The following is an 18,775-nucleotide window of genomic DNA, read 5'->3' as shown; positions in this document are numbered from 1 at the left end:
GGCTTTCTGGAGTCTTCCTCAGAGCACCTCGTGACTATGCATGGTATGTTTTCTTCTCTTTCTTAGCCATTGAAGGCAGGGAAGAGATGGGTTTCTTGAACCACAGGATTTGGCAAAGCTGATGATGACCTGAGCCCTTATTTTCCGTGGGTCCTGCTTCCTTGCTATTGGTAGAACTCCATGAGATGCTCAGCTTCCTAACAAATTGCTAGGATAAGGCTCATGTTTCTTATGGTTTATCTCTAGATGTCCCACAAGAGCTTCATATGCTCATAGATGGGGCTTTTGGAAGAAAATTGGATTATGGGGGTGCTGCAGCTGACTTGGTGGTGGAGGGTGGTCAGAAGAGGAGAGTGCCTAATGCAGTCTCACTGCCACGAGACAGTGACAAAGGTGAATTCAGGATGGAAATAGACCAGTCCTCCACAAAGGCCCTCAGTGTCTCCTAAGTTAGCTTCATTTCCTAGCTGGTTTGGGCAACAAAAGACCTGGGAAAGACCATGGTGAATGTGAGGGGGAAGCTCAGAGGAAAGCAAAGACTCAAGAAAGAGAATAATTTAAAATTCTGTGGGGCTCATTGTAGTGCTCCAAGTATGATCACTATTTCAAGGGATCTGATAGCCAAGAGGAGCCACATGATGTGGCTTTCAGCCTATAAAAGTGCAGTGTTTAATAGCCACGACACTGAGAACAGCTCTGAAATTTGGACTGGCCAGGTGAAAGTCACTGGAAAGATGTACCTTGCTGTAGTAGGTGTGGAATAGACTTTAGAAGGAGGCATCCAGCCCAAAGACCGATATGTGAAATCTTTTCTATAAAGCACACTAGTTCGATGTCATTGTCTCAAGGTTACTGGGCTGGAGTTAAGCCCTACCCTCTGTTGGTCTAGCAGCTGGTAAACATTTTCTCCCATTTGGTAGGTCTGTTAGGTGTTGCTCTTGTTGTGCAAAAGTTTTTTTTTTAGGAACCAGGGATCAAACTCAGGACCTTGCGCTTATGAGGCAGGTACCAGAATCACTGAGCTAAATCCTCAGCCCCAGAAGCTTTTTAATTTGGTGTAGTTCCTTTTGTTGATTATTGGTATTATTTCCTGTGCTATGGGAGTCTTATTCAGGAAGTCCTTGCCTGTGCCCATGGCCTCAAGTGTTCTCCTATGTTTTTCTTTTTTTTTTTGGTACAGGGGATCGAACTTGGGACCTTGTGCTTGTGCAGCAGGCGCTGGAACCACTGAGCTAAATCTCCAGCCCCCCCTATGTTTTCTTTAGCAGTTTGAAAATTTCAGGTCTTATACCCAGGTCTTTGATCCATTTTAAATTGATTTTTGTACAAGGTCAGAGATAGGGATTTGGTTTGAATCTTCTATAAATGGATATCCAGTTTTACCAGCACCATTTATTAAAGAGGCCATCTTTTCTCCAACATATATTTTTGGCTCCTTTGTCTGGAATCAGATGGCTATAGTTTTGTAGGTTAGGTTTTGTGTTCTCCATTCTGTTTCAATGATCTACATGTCTATTTTTATTCCAGTACCATGCAGCTTTTGTTACTATGGCTTTGTGGTATACTTAGAAATCAGGTATTGTGATTCCTTCAGCCTTGCTCTTTTTGCTTTGCCTCTTCTGGGTCTTTTGTGTTTTCATATGAATGTTAGGATTTTTTTTTTAGTTCTGTGAATATTATAGGTATCCCAATAGGGATTTATTTCATTGCATCTATCGCTAGATTTTGGCAATATGGCCATTTTAACAATATTAATTCTGCCAACCCATAAACCTAGGAGGTCTATCCATCTTCTAGTGTCTTTTTCAATTTCTTGGTTAGCTTGATCTCTAGTTATTTAATTTTCTTTTCTTTTTTTTTTTTAGTTATTTAATTTTTTTGTAACTATTGTGAATGGAATTGTTTTCTTGATTTCTTTTTCAACTAGTCCATTACTGGGGTATAGAAAAATCTATTGATTTTTAATGTTGATTTTATGTCCTTAAAAAATTTTTTTTTTTTGTCCCACCACCTGCCTTGCAAGTCTAGTGGAGTCTGGCTGTCCTGGGATACCTTTGCTGGGGTCAATACCTGTAACACTAAACATGGCCTCTCCATGGAATACAATATTGGTACTGTTTTCATATGATATTCTATATAGAAATCCATTAAACAGTTTATTATAGGTGACTCATGGATATGTTTGTCTGGAATAAAACTATAAGTAAACTATAAATAAAGACTAGCTATGTAAGTTTAAAATAATTACATCTGGGTTCCACCATTCCCAGCCCAGAGGAAGGGGCTTCTGGGCCACCTTTCCACCACCCCCAGCCCAGAGGAAGGGGCTTCCAGGCTGCTGTACCACTGCTACCAGCGCAGAGGAGGTGAGCCATGTGGGCGCCAACAGCACCCCCCCCATCGAAATGAGAAGACACATAAACAAGTCTCAAAACCAGACTTCTAGATCACCTACAGCAAACCCAAAGGGAAACGAGATGGAACACTCTGATACTCAACCACCTGGACTACCTGAACTGGCAACAAAAGAGGATCTGGAAAAAATGAAATCAGAAATAATTTCTCAGATAACAGCAGAGATTGTGCCCATAGTGCAAGAAATGATTAATAAATCTACAGAAGACACAGATAAAAAAATAGAGAAGCTGAGGAACATGATGGCATCCCAACATAGGAAACAAATGGAATCCATAAAACAGATACAAACAGATTTCCAGGAGATTAAAAACTCCATTGAAAGTCTACACAGCAGAATGAGCCAATGTGAGGACAGAATTTCAGATATAGAAGATAAGACTGCAATTGGTGACCATGAAAAGAAAAATTGCTTCAAAATTGTAAGGGACCATGAGAAATCAATCCAGCAGCTGCTAGGTGATGCAAAGAAGAGTAACATAAGACTGATTGGAGTCAATGAAGAAAGAGGAGAGAGTGCAGATGACATAAAAAAACTGTTCACAGAAGTGATGGCAGAAAACTTCCCAAGGAAGGGAAAAGAACTTGACATACAGATAAGTGAGGCATATAGTACTCCAAATAGCCTTGATCAAAAAATCTACACATAGGCATATAATTGTTAAGATTTCAGAAACCCAACAGAAGAAAAAAATTCTACAAGCAGTTAGAGAAAAGAAACAAATCACATACAAAGGAAAGGCCATCAGAATCACAGCAGACTTCTCAATGCAAACCCTCAAGGCAGGAAGAGCTTGGAGTGACGTATTCTAAGCTCTAAAGGAAAACAGCCTCCAACCCAGATCGATGTACTCTGCAAAACGATCTTTCAAAATTGATGGAGAAGTAAGATACTTTCATGACAAAGAGCACCTTAGGAACTTCATGAATACTAAACCAGCACTCCAAAAATTTTTAGACAATATCCTAGGAACAGACAATGAGGACCACAACCCCAGGAAGCACAGCAGAATGATTCCATTGGGCGTGACAAGAAATTAAATGTAAAGGGGGAGACTCCAACAAAAAGAAAAAGTCATGACAATGATAACTCAATACATATCAGTTATAACCATCAATGTTAATGGCCTCAATTCACCAATCAAAAGAAATAGACTGGCAGAATGGGTCAAGAAGCAAAATCCAACAATATGCCACATACAAGAAATACACTTAATTCAAAAAGAAACTCATAGACTGAAAGTTAAAGGGTAGAAAACAATACTTCATGTGATGGGAACCCGAAAAAAATCAGGAGTAGCTATCCTCTTTGCAGATCAAGTAGATTTCAAACAAACACTGATTAAGAGACAAAGAAGGACACTACATCCTTGTAAAGGAAACAATCCAAGAGGAAGAGATGACAATCATAAATATCCACGCACCAAACACTAGTGGGCTTAACTATATAAAACAAATATTAATGGACATGAAAAGTCATATATGCACTGATACAATAGTAGTGGGGAACCTCAACACCCCACTGTCACAAATAGGTTTATCAACTAGACAAAAAATAAGTAATGAAATACTAGAACTCAATTGAACTCCTGAATAAATGAACTTAACAGATGTTTACAGAGTGTTCCACCCCACAAAATCAGAATACACATTCTTCTCAGCTGCACATGGGTCATTCTCAAAAATAGACCACATACTCACACATAGAACATGTTTAAGTAAGTGCAAAGGAATTGAAGTTATCCCCTGTATATTATCAGACCATAGTGCGATGAAATTGGAGATCCATAGCAAAAGAAACTCGAAAAATTTCATAAACAGGTGGAAATTGAAAAACACTCTTCTGAATAACCAATGGGTCACAGAGGAAATTAAAGAAGAAATCAGACAGTTCCTTCAATGAAATGACAATGACAATACAATATATCAGAATCTATGGGACACAATGAAAGCAATCTTACAAGGGAAATTCACAGCAGTGAAAACACATATTAGGAAAACAGATTGAGCCCAATTAAACAACCTGATACTGAAGTCAAGCTTCTAGAAAAAGAACAGCAGGACAAACCCAAAGCTCATACAAGGGAGGAAATTACAAAGATCAGAGCAGAAATCAATTCAGTGGAGACTAAGAGAATGATAAAAAAAGTTAATGAAGTCAAGAGTTGGTTCTTCGAAAGAATCAACAAAATTGACAAACCCTTAGCCAACCTTATCAGAAAAAGGAAAGAGAAGGCCCAAATCCATGCAATTAGGAATAAAAAGGGTGAAATTATAATGGACCCAGCAGAAATCCAGAGGATCATCAATACCTACCTCAAGAACCTATATGCCAATAAGATGGACAACACAGAAGAAATGGACAGATTCCTAGATACATATGAATTACCAAAGTTGAACAAAGAAGACCTAAAAATTCTGAACAACCCAATATCAATCAATGAAATTGAAAATGTAACTAAAAACTTATCAACTAAGAAAAGCCCAGGTCCTGATGGTTTCACTGCTGAATTTTATAAGACATTTAGAGAGGAAGTACTGCCAGTACTGTTTAAACTCTTCAGTGAAATTGAAAGGGAAGCAATACTTCTGAATACATTCCTGGCAGCAAGCATCACCTTGATCCCCAAAGCAGAGAAAGACCCAACCGAAAAAGAGAACTATAGGTCAATCTCACTAATGAACATAGATGGAAAAATCCTTAATAAGATACTGGCAAATAGAGTACAAAAGATCATCAGGAAGACCATACACCCTGACCAAGTGAGATTCATCCCAGGGCTGCAGGGATGGTTCAACATGCACAAATCAATCAATGTAATACACTGTATCAATAGAGTCAAGGACAAAGACCATATCATTATCTCCATAGATGCAGAAAAAGCATTTGACAAAATCCAACATGGATTTATGATAAAACCCTACAAAAAATTGGAATAGATGGTCTCTACCTCAATCTGATAAAGGCCATCTATGAAAAACCAACAGCCAGTATCAAACTAAGTGGTCAAAACCTGAAATCCTTCACACTAAAATCAGGAACAAGAAAAGGATGTCCACTATCACCACTCCTGTTCAATATAGTGTTAGAAACATTAGCCATGGCAATTAGACAAGAGAAAGAAATAAAAGGAATAAAGATAGGAAATGAAGAAGTCAAATTGTCATTATTTGCAGATGACATGATACTCTATATAGAAAACCCCAAGAACTCCACCTAAAGTTTTCTAGACTCAATAACCAAATTCAGTAGAGTAGCTGGATACAAAGTCAACACACAAAAATCAATAGCTTTCTTCTACATGAACAACAGATTCACTGAGACAGAAATAGGGCAAACAATTCCTTTCACAATAGCCCCCCAAAAAACTGAAATACCTAGGAATCAACCTAACGAAAGAAATCAAAGACCTCTTCTCTGAAAACTATAGCACTCTGAAAAGAGAGATTGAAGATGATATCAGAAAATGGAAAGATATTCCCTGCTCCTGGGTAGGAAGGATCAACATAGTGAAAATGGTCATACTTCCAAAAGTGCTATATAGATTCAATGCAATCCCAATTGAAATCCCAGCAGCATACTTCCCAGACCTTGAGAAAGCAATCCAAAAATTCATTTGGAACAAGAAGAGACCTAGAATAGCAAAAGCAATTCTAGGTAACAGAGACATGGCAGGGGGTATCGGAACCCCCAACTTGAAACTCTACTACAAAGCTACTGTGATAAAAACAGCAAAAAAACAGAGACCTGAGGACCAGTGGAACAGATGAGAAGATGCAGAAACAACTGCTGCACACTCAGCCACCTCATTTTTGATAAAGGAACCAAACACCCTCACTGGAGGCAAGATAGCCTCTTCAATGAATGGGGCTGGAAAAATTAGGTTTCAACTTGCCAAAAATTAAAAGTAGACCTATATCTCTCACCATGCACTAAACTAAAATCAAAATGGATTAAAGATCTAAATATTAAAATAGAAACAGAAGGTAGTTAGAACTCTTGAAGACATTGGTGTAGGAAAAGATTTTATAAACAAAACCTCAGTTGCCCGTGAACTAGCACAAACAATCAACAAGTGGGATCTCTTCTTATTAAAAAGCTTCTGCACAGCAAGAGAAACCACCAGCAGTGTGAAGAGACAACCCACAATGTGGGAAAAAATCTTCACCTGCTCCTCCTCAGACAAAGGTGTACTATCTCAAATCTGTAAAGAACTTAAAAAGATCAGACCTCCCAAATTTAAAGACCCAATTGAAAAATGGGCATATGAAATGAACAGACATTTCTCAGACAAAGAAGTCAAATAGCAAATAAACATATGAAAAAATGTTCAACATCACTGGTCATTCAAGAGATGCACATGAAAACAGTGCTGAGATTCTACCTCACTCCAGAAAGGATGGCTGCTATCATGAAATCAACCAATAACATATGCTGACAGGGCTTTGGGGAAAGAAGAACCCTGCTCCACTGCTGGTGGTAGTGTAGATTGTTGCAACCACTATGGAAATCAGTATGGAGAAACCTCAAAGAACTAGGACTGTAAGTTCCATTTGACCCAGCTATTCCCCTGCTGGGTATCTTCCCCAAAGCATTAAAAGAATCATACCACAGTGATATATGTGCGCTCATGTTCATAGCAGCACAGTTTGTAATAGCTAAAACTTGGAAGCAGCCCAAATGTTCATCAACTGGAGACTGGATAAAGAAAATGTGGGTTTTTTTTTTTTTTTTTTAATAAAATGGAGTACTACTCAGCCATAAAAAATGAGAAATTAGAGACATTTATTGGTAAATAGTTGCACATTGAGGGGATACTCTTAAGTGAAATAAACAGGACACACAAGAGTAAATACCAAATAGTTTCTCTGGTGTGAGAAACTGAAAGTGTAAATAAGGACTAAGAGGTATAATAGATAATGTGAAATAGGAAGAAAAGGGACAAAGGGGAAGGGGAAGTGGTAGGAGTAGCAGAAAGGAAAGAAGGGAATGGAATTAATATGAGAAAATGAAAAAATGGAAGTAGTCTTTTTAAATAGGGAGGGATGGAGGGGTTGAAGGGAGGGCAGGGAAAGTGTGAAAAATAAGAACCAAGGGAGATTATGTAAAGGTGCACATTTCCAATGATGATTGTCATTATATTGTATACCTAAAATGTACCAATAAAATAAAAATTTAAAAAATTACGTGTGGCCTACTGTGACTATTTGAACTTCATCTATGATAAGAAATATCTGAACCAAATGTGATACAATATTACTTTTGTAGTGTGTGGATAAAGAAACATGGGAATTTGCTATTATTGTTTGTATTTTTCTTTTTATAAAGGAAAAATTTTACCAAAGGAAATTAAATCAGTATATTGAAGAGACATTTGCTCTCCCCCATTCATGACTGCACTCTACAACAGCCAACAAATGGCAACAATCTAAGTGTCCATCACCTGAAGAATAGATAACAGAAATGTGGTACACATTCATAATGGAGTACTATTCAGTCATAAAAGGATAAAATCTTGTCATTTGCAACAACATGTTTGGAATTAGAGATTATAATGTTAAGTGAAATAAGATAGTCCTACAAAGACAAGTATCACAGGATCTTGCTCATATGTGAATCGAGAAAGATTGATGTCAAAGAAACTGAGAGTAAAATGGTGGTTTCCAGAGGCTGGGGAGAATAGGGGTTATGGAGGGATGGTGAAAGTTTGATCCATAGGTGCTAAGTTCCATATAGGTAGGAGCCAGAAGTTCTTGTGTGCTGTTGCACAGTAGAATGACTTTGGGTAACAATGTATTGTACACTTCACAAATATACAAGAGATTTTGAATTTTTTAAAGAAATGATAAATGTTTAGGGAGACAGATGTTTACTTCAATTTAAACATTATACATATATATGTATTGAAATACCTCATGATAGTCTACATATATGTACCATTTTTGTTTTAATTTTTATTTTTCCTCTGTATCAGTTAAAAATAAATTTAAATAAAATGTAAGAAAGGAACATTTTTAGAAAATAATGTTTTAAAAATTAAGAGCATTAACATTTGTACTACCTATAAAAGACAATAGGGCTAAAGTGAAAACAGTGTCACTGAATGAAAATAAAAGCATAAAATAATGAAAGATTGCAAGGAAATAAAACTTTTTGCAGAAGACAGAGTGGAAACAAAAACAAAAACAAAGATTAAAGCAATGAGGAAAAGCATAGATAAAGGAGCCAGAGAAAAAGGTAAGAGCAAAAATAACAGTTGGTGTTGTGGAAGAGCCCACCCTCCAAACTGCACAGAAGTTATGATCAAAGATACAACAGGAAGTAAAACTTTTCTGAGGCAAAGGAAGACTTGAATGAATTTGGAAAGAAGTCACGGAGGTCCTGATTAGGTCTATGAAAAGCCAGCTCTGCCAAGGCTCTGCCTCTGCTTTTGGGTTTTAAGGCTAAACAAAGATCCTTAACCATCCAGGTTCAAAATCTGAACATACCCTCCCCATGGAACATAATATTGGTACTGATTTTGTATGATCTCAATGGAACAGAATCAGGCAGGCATCTGAGTTCTTGCTAGACAGCTACTTGCCCCAAAGCCGAGTTTAATGTCTTCAGAGCATTGGAGGTTAGTGGAAGGGATGTTGCAATCCCCAAACTGCCTTAATTTGTGAAGACAGTACTAAAAATTCTGCTGTATGCTAAGTTGTACACAAGTTGAAAAATTACTCCAAGTTTTATTTCAATAAATTGAGGAATAAAGGACTTGGCAATGAGGAAGCCATCAAATGAAGTGATTTTAAAATGTTACTATTTTGTTTGGATTTCACGGTCATGAATTTAATTGCACCAGCTATTTTCAAATGGATTTATTGCCCAGGGGTGAAATCAGGGTCTGTAAAGTGTCCATTAGTTGTCATTGTTACTTTTTGCTATTTTTCAATACAAGGAAATGTATTTTTTTTGTAATATAGTTGACCTGTTGTATCCATGGATTCTGCATACATGGGTTCAACCAACATCAGATGAAGAATGTTTAAAAAGAAAAAGAATCATTTTTTATCTGTACTGAGCATGTGTAGCCCTTTTTCTTGTCATTATTCTCTAAACAACACTGTCCATGAACTACTTACATCTGTGGATTTTGGTATCTGTAAGGGTTTTGGAACCAATTCCCTGCAGATTATAAACAATTATCCTCTTCACCTCCAGGTTCAGATGAACTCTTCTAATACTTAAAACATACTGGACATACCTTTTTCTAGTCCAAAACCAAGACTTCAATATGTTAGTGTCAGGGACACAATGTTTGCAGATTTTCTAAACCCAGAAAGTATTTTCTTCATTCTTCCAGTGAAAGAGATTTTTATTCAGTAACACAAAAGCCTTGCATTGACAAGGAATTTGAGTAATAATTTTATGTTTCTTAGAACTCATTTTGAATGACCTGAGATTATTGGGTTTTTCTTTTTGTAATTATGAGAAATGGGTAAACTCCCATTGGCAGATATAATCTGTGATTAAAACCCTCATTATAACATCTTCCAACTAGAACTTGTGAGTGATTCTTCTTGGGTTAATTGTAGTTAAAATCAGAATATGTAATATAATCTTAACTGTGTTAAATTATGCATAGAAAAATAACTTTAAAGAATTAAAATAGTAAACAAGGATATCTTTGGGTGGTAAGACTCTGGGTGATTTAAATTTGTATATTTAAACAGTTTCTGACAATAAATTGTATTTTTATCACCAGAGAAATGAATGTTTTTATGAAAATTGACATGTGATTTTATATATACCATATGATACAGATTATGTAAATATTACGCATGAAGACAAAGTGAGAGGCATATATCAAGGTGCTAAATGAAGTCTGCAACCTTCAGATGCTGGAAATACAATGAATTCACTCTTCTTTTTAAAAAAAGTTTAAAAAGTTTTTACGTGTGGCATGGCTATATTTTTCTTTCATATTGAAAAATATTTTGTAAACATGCTAAAATAACATATTTTATTCAACATAGTAATGCTAAGATGGTCATATATAGGAAAAATATACTTCTATTTTTAACTCTTCGGAGTTTATGTAAACTGCAGTCCCCTCCTCTTATCATTAAGTTGCTTTTGTAACAAATGACAGCCTAAACAGTGAGATTTACTGCAAGACTCATACTAATAATTGTAGTAAAAATAATTATTTTTATTTCCAAATAGCTAGTAGAAAGGATTTTGAATGTCCCTGAAATAAATGACAAATAATCTGAAGTGAAGGATATACTAATTATTACCCCAATCTAATCTTTACACATTGTACACATGTATTGAAATGTCACACTGTACCCCATAAAGTTGTACAATTACTGTCAATTAAAAATACAAATATATTAAAATTATTTTTATGTGAAATAACTACAATGAAGTCATTATTTTTAAGTGCTTCCTTTCTTTTTTATTAATAATTTTTATTGTATCCCATTCCCCCTTCCCTTTAAGCTCCCTCCCTTCCCTATGTTCAAAAGCTTTGTTTCCATTTTTTCCTTCAATTTCACTTTTTTCTTGTCCCTTCCTTCCTTTCTCCCTCTGTCCTCTCTTGTTCCCCTTCCTATCTGAAAAAAAATTCTTCCCATTTCCCATTTCCCAATATCTGTTATACATTTTAGTTCTTATTTCCACTTTTGATTTCTCACCACAGAGAAACAATGTGGTATTTAAATGTGTGTGTTCAATTTATTTCACTTGAGAGTGCGGTCTCAAGGTGCATCCATTTAGCTATGAATTTCTGAAGCTCATCCGTCCTTATGGCAGAGTAATACTCCATTGTATAAAATAATCACATCTTTACCCACTCATCTGTTGATGGGCATTTGGGGTGTTTCCAAGATTTAGCTATTACAAACTGTGCTGCTGTAAACATGGGTGAGCATATATCACTGTGGTATGATGCTTTTAATTTTTTTGGGAAGACACTAGAGGAGTAATAGCTAGGTCAAATGGAACCTCTAGTTTTAGTTTTTTGAGAAATCTCCACACTGATTTCCACAGTGGTTGCACCAGTCTATATTCCCACCAACAGTGGAGAAGAGTTCCTTTTTCCCCACAGCTCCTCCAGCATTTGTTATTGGTTGATTTCTTGATAGCAGCCATTGTTTCTGGAGTGAGATGGAATCTCAGCATTGTTTTAATTTGCATTTCACCAATGATCAGTGATGTTGGACATTTTTTCATATATTTGTTTACCATTTCTAATTCTTCATCTGAGAAATGTCTTTGTTTCAGATGCCCGTTTTTGGACTGGGTCTTTAAATTTGGGGGTCTGAGCTTTTTTGAATTCTTTATGTATTCTACATAATAGTCCTTTATCTGATGAATAGCTGGTAAAAACTTTTTTCCCACTCTGTGGGCTGTCTCTTCACTTTGTTGATGGTTTCTTTTGCTGTTCAAAAGCTTTTTTTAAAAAAAAATTAATTTTAGTGGTACATTTTAGGTATACAATATAATGACATTCATCATTGGAAATTTGCACCTTTACATAATCTCCACTGGTTCTTATTTTTTCCCCATTCCCCCATTCCCCCACCCTTCCTTCAACCCCTCCATCCCTCCTCATTTACAAAGACTTTATTTCTGATTTTTCATTTTCTCATATTAATTCCATTCCCTTCTTTCCTTTCCCTTATCCCTCCTACTTCCCTTTCCTCTTTGCCCCTTTTCTTCCTATTTCACATTATCTATTATATCTTTTAGTCCTTATTTATACTTTCAGTTTCTCACACTAGAGAAACGATTTGGTATTTACACATGAGTCCTATTTATTTCACTTAAGAGTATTGCCTCAATGTATCCATTTAGCTATAAATGTCTCTAATTTCTCATTTTTTTTTTTGGTACCAGGGATCGAACTCGGGTCCTTGTGCTTGCGCAGCAGGTGGCAAAATCACTGAGCTAAATCCCTGGCCCTAATTTCTCATTTTTTATGGCTGAGTATGAACATGGGTGCACATATATCACTGTGGTATGATTCTTTTAATTCTTTGGGGAAGACACTCAGCAGGGGAATAGCTGGGTCAAATGAGACTTACAGTCCTAGTTCTTTGAGGTATCTCCATACTGATTTCCACAGTGGTTGCACCAGTCTACACTCACACCAGCAGTGGAGCAGGGTTCCTCTTTCCCCATAGCCCCGACAGCATTTGCTATTGGTTGATTTCATGATGGCAGCCATTCTTTCTGAGGTGAAGTGGAATCTCAGCGTTGTTTTCTTTTTTACACTAAAAGCATTCTGCATGCTTTATTTCCATCGCTCAGATAATTAATAAAATAATTTAATGGTTCTTTAATTAACTCCATCAAATACACATTGTCTAAAATATGTCTAGGTCAAAAAAGGTTGATTGTGGAGTCATCCATGCAGGCTCTGCTGAACTATTCCGAGTTCAGTATAAAATGATGCTGCCCGGGATAGAAGCTTCAGGTTATGGAAACAGAGCTCGTCCTTTCCCACTGAGCTAGTCTGGGCAGAGGTCTTTGTTAGGATTCTTCTTCTGCTTGTTTACTGTGGGACTGCAAGCTGGTGCAGGCGTTCAGTGGTTTCCAAAATAGTGCTCTCCCCATGGACCTTATTGTCTCTTGTACAGACATTTCTTTCTTTCTTTCTTTCTTTCTTTCTTTCTTTCTTTCTTTCTTTCTTTCTTTCTTTCTTTCTTTCTTTCTTTCTTTCTTTCCTTTCTTTCTTTCTTTCCTTTCTTTCTTTCTTTTTTTCCTTTCTTTCTTCCTTTTTTTGTTTGGTACCAGAGATTGAACTCAGGACCTTGTGCTTGCGAGGCAGGCGGCAGAACCACTGAGCTAAATCCCCAGCCCCTCTTGTACGGATATTAACAATGCCCCTGGCCTTCTCTTTTCCACCAACAACTAGGATGAAGTTTTACTGTGCTAACTGTGCACGTCTGATCTTCTTGTTCAGTGTACAGCCTGGATCCAGATCAATGTCTGCCATGAATTTAGCATTATGGAATTGTTGCCGTACCTTTTGGGCATATTCATCACATGTTGGTCCCTCTGGAACTACCATTACCTGGTGAGGAGACAGCCAGAAAGGCCATTTGCCCCCATAGTTTTCAGTGAGAATAGCAATCATTCTTTCCATTGATCGCGAGATGGATTGATGAATAATCACTGGCCTTTTCTTATCATCACCATCATGGCTTACAAAAGTCAGATTAAACCTGATAGGCAACTGAAAATCCAGTTGGATTGTTGCACACTGGTGGTAGCGACCAATCGCATCTTCTATCTGTATGTCAATCTATGGACCACAGAAAGCTCTGTCACCAGGATTTAACTCCCACTTTTGACTAAATTCATTCAGACTGTTTTCCAGTTGTTTCTCAGCTTGGTTCCATATTTCAATATCACCAAGGAATTTTTCTGGATGAGTAGAAAGGTTCAGTTTAAAAGAAAATCCAAATACATTATACATTGCATGGAGAAAGTTCAAACAGCCTTTTATCTCATCTTCAATATGCTCCATAGCACAGAATATATGTGCATCATCCTGCTGGAATCTTCGTACCCGGGTAAGTCTCGTCAGTGCTCCCCACAGCTCATTCCTATGCAGTACCCCCAAATCAGCTATCAGAAGAGGCAACTCTGGCTAGGATCTTGGGTGATGATCAAACATAAGGCAGTGTTCTGGGCAGTTCATGGGCTTAAGAGCAAAAAACTCCTTCTCCGCCTCAAAGGAGAACATGTTCTCGCTGTAGTGCTGCCAGTGGCCGGAGGTCATCCAGAGTCAGCTGTTGTAGATGTTGGGGGTGACTACCTCCTGGAATCCTCTTTTCCTATATTCACTCCTAATGAATTCCATGAGTGTATTACAAATATAGGCCCCCTTCGGCAAGAAGAAGCAAATTCCAGGGCTGAGTTCATGGAAGAAATATAGTTCTTGGTCCCTCCCAATTTTCCTATGATCTCAGTTTTTAGCTTCCTCTTGGAACTTCTCCCACTCTTTCAACATTTTGGGATCTGGAAATGAAATGCCATAAATTCTCTGGAGAGTCTCCATATCTGCTTTGCCTTCCCAGTATGTGGAGGAATTTTTGTGTATTTTCAAAGTCTTAATTTTGCCAGTGTGTCTGACATGAGGCCCCTGGCAGAGATCTATCAAGGGGCTACACCTATAGACTGTTGTAGTTGGGGTATTTACTTTTTCATTCAACATCCAGCATTTGAACTTGTAAACATTTCCAGTAGTTTCTTTCTTAACTTCCAATCTTTCAAACGCTTGTTTTTCTTTAATGATTTTCTTACATAAAGTCTCCAAAGAAGAGAAATCATTGCTGGACACACCTCCTTCTTCAAGGTACATGTCATAATAGAAGCCACTTTCTATTGGTGGACCATAACATAAACATCCACCGTAGACCCTCTCCATAGCTTCACCCATAATGTGAGCACTTGAGTGCCAATAAACTGCTTGAGCCTCCTCATCCTCAAATTTAAGAAGCTCTAAGGTACAATCTTCCTCCAGAGGGTGGTTTAGGTCCCAAACAACTTTGTTCACTTTTCCAACAACAGTGTTACCAGCCAGGCCTTGACTAACTCCACAAGCAACTTGATACAGTGTAGTTTTCCAGGATTCTGTGTTGACCTGTTTACCATCAGGCAGGGTGACTTTAATCAGCTTGCTATGTTTCTCTGCCTTTTCTGCCAGAATGGAATCATGTTCTGCTTTTACTTTATTATACATCTCAAGTTGTGTGTTAATATATTCAGGCCAAGGATTCAACTCTGCTCAGCCTCCATCTCCAGATCCTTCCTTGTTCTTTTCTTGCCTCCTTCTTTTCACTTTTCCTCGCCAGCATCTACTGGCTTCCCTTCGCCTCCCATCTCCTCCAAGGGGCTGCTGGCCTTCCCAGACACCAAGGAACTATGCATTGTTTTCATTTGCATCTCTCAAATGACCAGCGATGTTGAACATTTTTTCATAAGTTTATTTGCGATTTCTACGTCTTTGTCTGAGAAATGTCTGTTCATTTCAGATGCCCATTTTTGGATTGGGTCTTTAAATTTGGGAGGTCTGATTTTTTTAAGTTCTTTATAGGTTCTAGATAGTAGATCTTTGTCTGAGGAACAACAGGTGAAAATTTGTTCTCACATTGTGGGTTGTCTCTTCACACTGTTGGTGGTTTCTCTTGCTGTGCAGAAGCTGTAAAAACTTTTTAATAAGATGAGGTCCCAGTTGTTGATTCTTTGTAGTATTTCTCATGTGGTCTGGATTTTGTTCATGAAGTCTTTGCCCACTCTTATGTCCTCAAGTGTTCTACCTATTTTCTCTTCCAGCAGATTTAGTGTTTCCATTTTAATATTTAGATCTTTGATCCATTTTGATTTTAGGTTAGTGCCTGGTGAAAGATATGGGTCTAGTTTTAATCTTTGGCATGTAGAAAGCCAAAGATTCCAGCATCATTTATTAAAGAGGCTATCTTCCTTCCAGTGAAGGTGTTTGGCTCCTTTGTCAAAGATTAGATGGCTGAGTATGTCTGGAGTTGTTTTTGCCTCTTCTCATCTGTTCCATTGATCCTCAGGTCTGTTCTTTTGCCAGTACCATGCTGGTTTAACTGTAGCTTTGTAGTATAATTTAAAGTCAAGGATTGTGATACCCCCTGCCTTGCCTTTGTTGCCCAGAATTGCCTTTGCTATTCTAGGTCTCTTCTGGTTCCTAGTGAATTTTAGGATTTTTTTTTCTAATTTTGTGAGATATGCTGTTGAATTTTGATTGGGATTGCATTAAATCTGTATAACAATTTTGAAAGTATAGCCATTTTCACTATTTTGTTTCTTCCTATCCAAGAACAAGGGATCTTTCCATTTTTTGATATCTTTGATCTTTTTCTACAGAGTACTGTAGTTTTCAGTGTAGAGGTCTTTTACTTCCTTCATTAGATTGATTCCTAGGTATTTCATTTTTTTGGGATGTGATTGTGAAAGGTATTGTTTCCCTAATTTCTCTCTCAGTAAGTTTGTTATTCATGAGCAGGATTTTTGAGTGTTGACTTTGTATCCAGCTATGCCACTGAATTTGATTATCAAATCTAGAACTCTTTTGGTGGAGTTTTTGGGGTCTTCTATGTAGAGTATCATGCCATCCACAAATAATGATAATTTAACTCCTTTCTTTCTTTCTTTCTTTCTTTCTTTCTTTCTTTCTTTCTTTCTTTCTTTCTTTCTTTCTTTCTTTCTTTCTTTCTTTCTTTCCTTTTTGGTACCAGGTAACGAATTAGGGACCTTGCTCTTGCGAGGCAGGTAGCAGAACCACTGAGCTAAATCCCTGGGAACTTCTTCCTTTCCTATCCTTACTCCTTTTATTTCTTTCTCTTGTCTAATTTCTCTGGCTAGTGTTTCCAAAACTATATTGAACAAGAGTGGTGACAGTAGACATCCTTGTCTTGCTCCTGAATTTAGAGTGAAAGCTTTCAGTTTTTGTCTATTTAGTATGATATTGGTTGTTAATTTGTCATAAATGGCTTTTATCTGATTGAGATAAAGACCATCTATACCAATTTTCCCTGGGTTTTTTTTTTTTTAAATCATGAATGGGTATCGGACCTTGTCAAATACTTTTTCTGCATCTATTGAGAGGATCATATATTTTTTGTCCTTGGCTCTGTTAATATAGTGTTTCACATTTATTGATTTGCATATGTTGAACCATCCCTGCATCCCTGGGATGAGCCTAATTTGGTCATGATGTATAACCTTCTTGATGATTAGCTGCATTCTGTTTGCCAGTATCTTATTGAGGATTTTTGCATCTATGTTCATTAGGGAGATTGGTCTGTAATTTTCTTTCTTGGTTGGATCTTTCTCTGGTTTTGGAATCAGGGTAATGCTTGCTTCCAGAAATGAATTTGAAGGTATTGCTTCCCTTTCAAATTCATTAACGAGTTTGAGAAGCAGCAGCATTAGGTCTTCTCTAAATTTCTTGTAGAATTCAGCAGTGAATCTGTCAGGGCATTGGTTTTTCTTTATTGGTAGTTTTGTAATTTCATCTTCAATTTCATTGGCTGATATTGGATTATTTAGAATTTCTATATCTTCTGGATTCAGTTTTGGTAATTTATATATTTCTAGGAATCTTTCCATTTCGTCTGTATTTTGCATCTTATTAGAATACAGGTTCTCGAAGTAGGTATTGATGATCTAGATTTCTGCAGGGTCTGTTGTGATTTCATCCTTTTTGTTCCTAACTGTATGGATTTGAGTCTTTTCTTTCCTTTTTTTTTGATAAGATTAGCTAAGGGTTTGTCAATTTTATTTAATCTTTCAAAGAACCAACTCTTGGATTCATTGGTTCTTTGTATTGTTTTTTACTCTGCATTGCATTAATTTCTGCTCTGATTCTTATAATTTCCTCCCTTGTACATGCTTTGGGCTTGTGAATTCATGACCTTTTTTTTTTGGTACCGGCGATTGAACTCAGGACTTTGCACTTTCGAGGCAGGTAGCAGCACCACTAAGCTAAATCCCCAGCCCATTACTTTTAAATTTGATTATTACAATGAAAGAGAAAAACTGGAAATTCTAAAGCATAACTTTAGAGAAGAAAAGGCTTTTGAGTTGCCTTCAAGTCCAACTTCTTGCAGGATGGATGAGGACACTAGGATGAGGGATGGAATGAGTAGCTGAGTTTTGCTTTCACATGCACTGTAACTCTGGCTCCAGACCTCCCTTCCACCAGTTTTCTTATCATAACCATGCTTCTAATGGGGATTGCCTTTGAGAGGGAAAAAAGTGACAGATGTGGACTATTTACCTGCCAATCTTCATATACAAAGTAAGATAAGAACTTTTTTTTTTTACAATTATGCAAAGCAACTTTGGATTTCTGCATCATGGCCCTGTGGCCAAAGCTGTTTGGGGACTATTGGGAAGGAAGAATATAGTCTCCAATATTTCCTTTTTGCTCAGAATTTCACTGTATAATTCCTATTGGAAGACATTCTGCAAAGAGTTTAATGAAAATCGAATGGCTTCTGAGATTAAACTAGCAACATGTATTTGCTTTTTCTTTGACTATATTTTAGATTAAAATCAGTGCAAGGTTTATTTTCAAAAGCCATTTCGGGTATTATTGAACTTGCTGGGCTTGCAAAATTATAAAATCTATCAGCTAGTTCATCTCTAGATTCTGGAATCTTGAAGAGAAGAAGGGCTAGAGTGCTAGGGAAATGGGCTTATTGGCATGACATGGTATGGGTGGTTCTATTTGCTGGGGGCAGGCATTCAAGAGTATTCTGGAAAAGTCTTATTTTTCTCAGGTACACTCTAGTCTTATGAAAACACTGTAGCAAATTTTTGGGGGATATA

The 18,775-nt window shown here is 37.1% G+C and overlaps 1 long non-coding RNA gene and 1 pseudogene across 1 annotated transcript in view; one reads left to right on the top strand and one right to left on the bottom strand.

Annotated features, from left to right (window-relative positions):
• The window catches only part of LOC147826918 (uncharacterized), a 362,407-nt gene that overhangs the window by 51,676 nt on the left and 291,956 nt on the right, over positions 1-18,775 (top strand). The gene's annotated exons all lie outside the window — the stretch shown is intronic.
• Positions 7,845-15,366, bottom strand: LOC101699107 (threonine--tRNA ligase 1, cytoplasmic pseudogene; annotated as a pseudogene).

This window comes from Heterocephalus glaber, unplaced genomic scaffold, assembly GCF_053883595.1.
Source record: "Heterocephalus glaber isolate CG9 unplaced genomic scaffold, H.glaber_assembly_v1.0 deba00001457, whole genome shotgun sequence".
Taxonomy (NCBI): Eukaryota; Metazoa; Chordata; class Mammalia; order Rodentia; family Bathyergidae; genus Heterocephalus; species Heterocephalus glaber.
The sequence above is the reverse complement of the archived record's forward strand: the minus strand, read 5'-3'. Positions and strand labels throughout refer to the sequence as shown.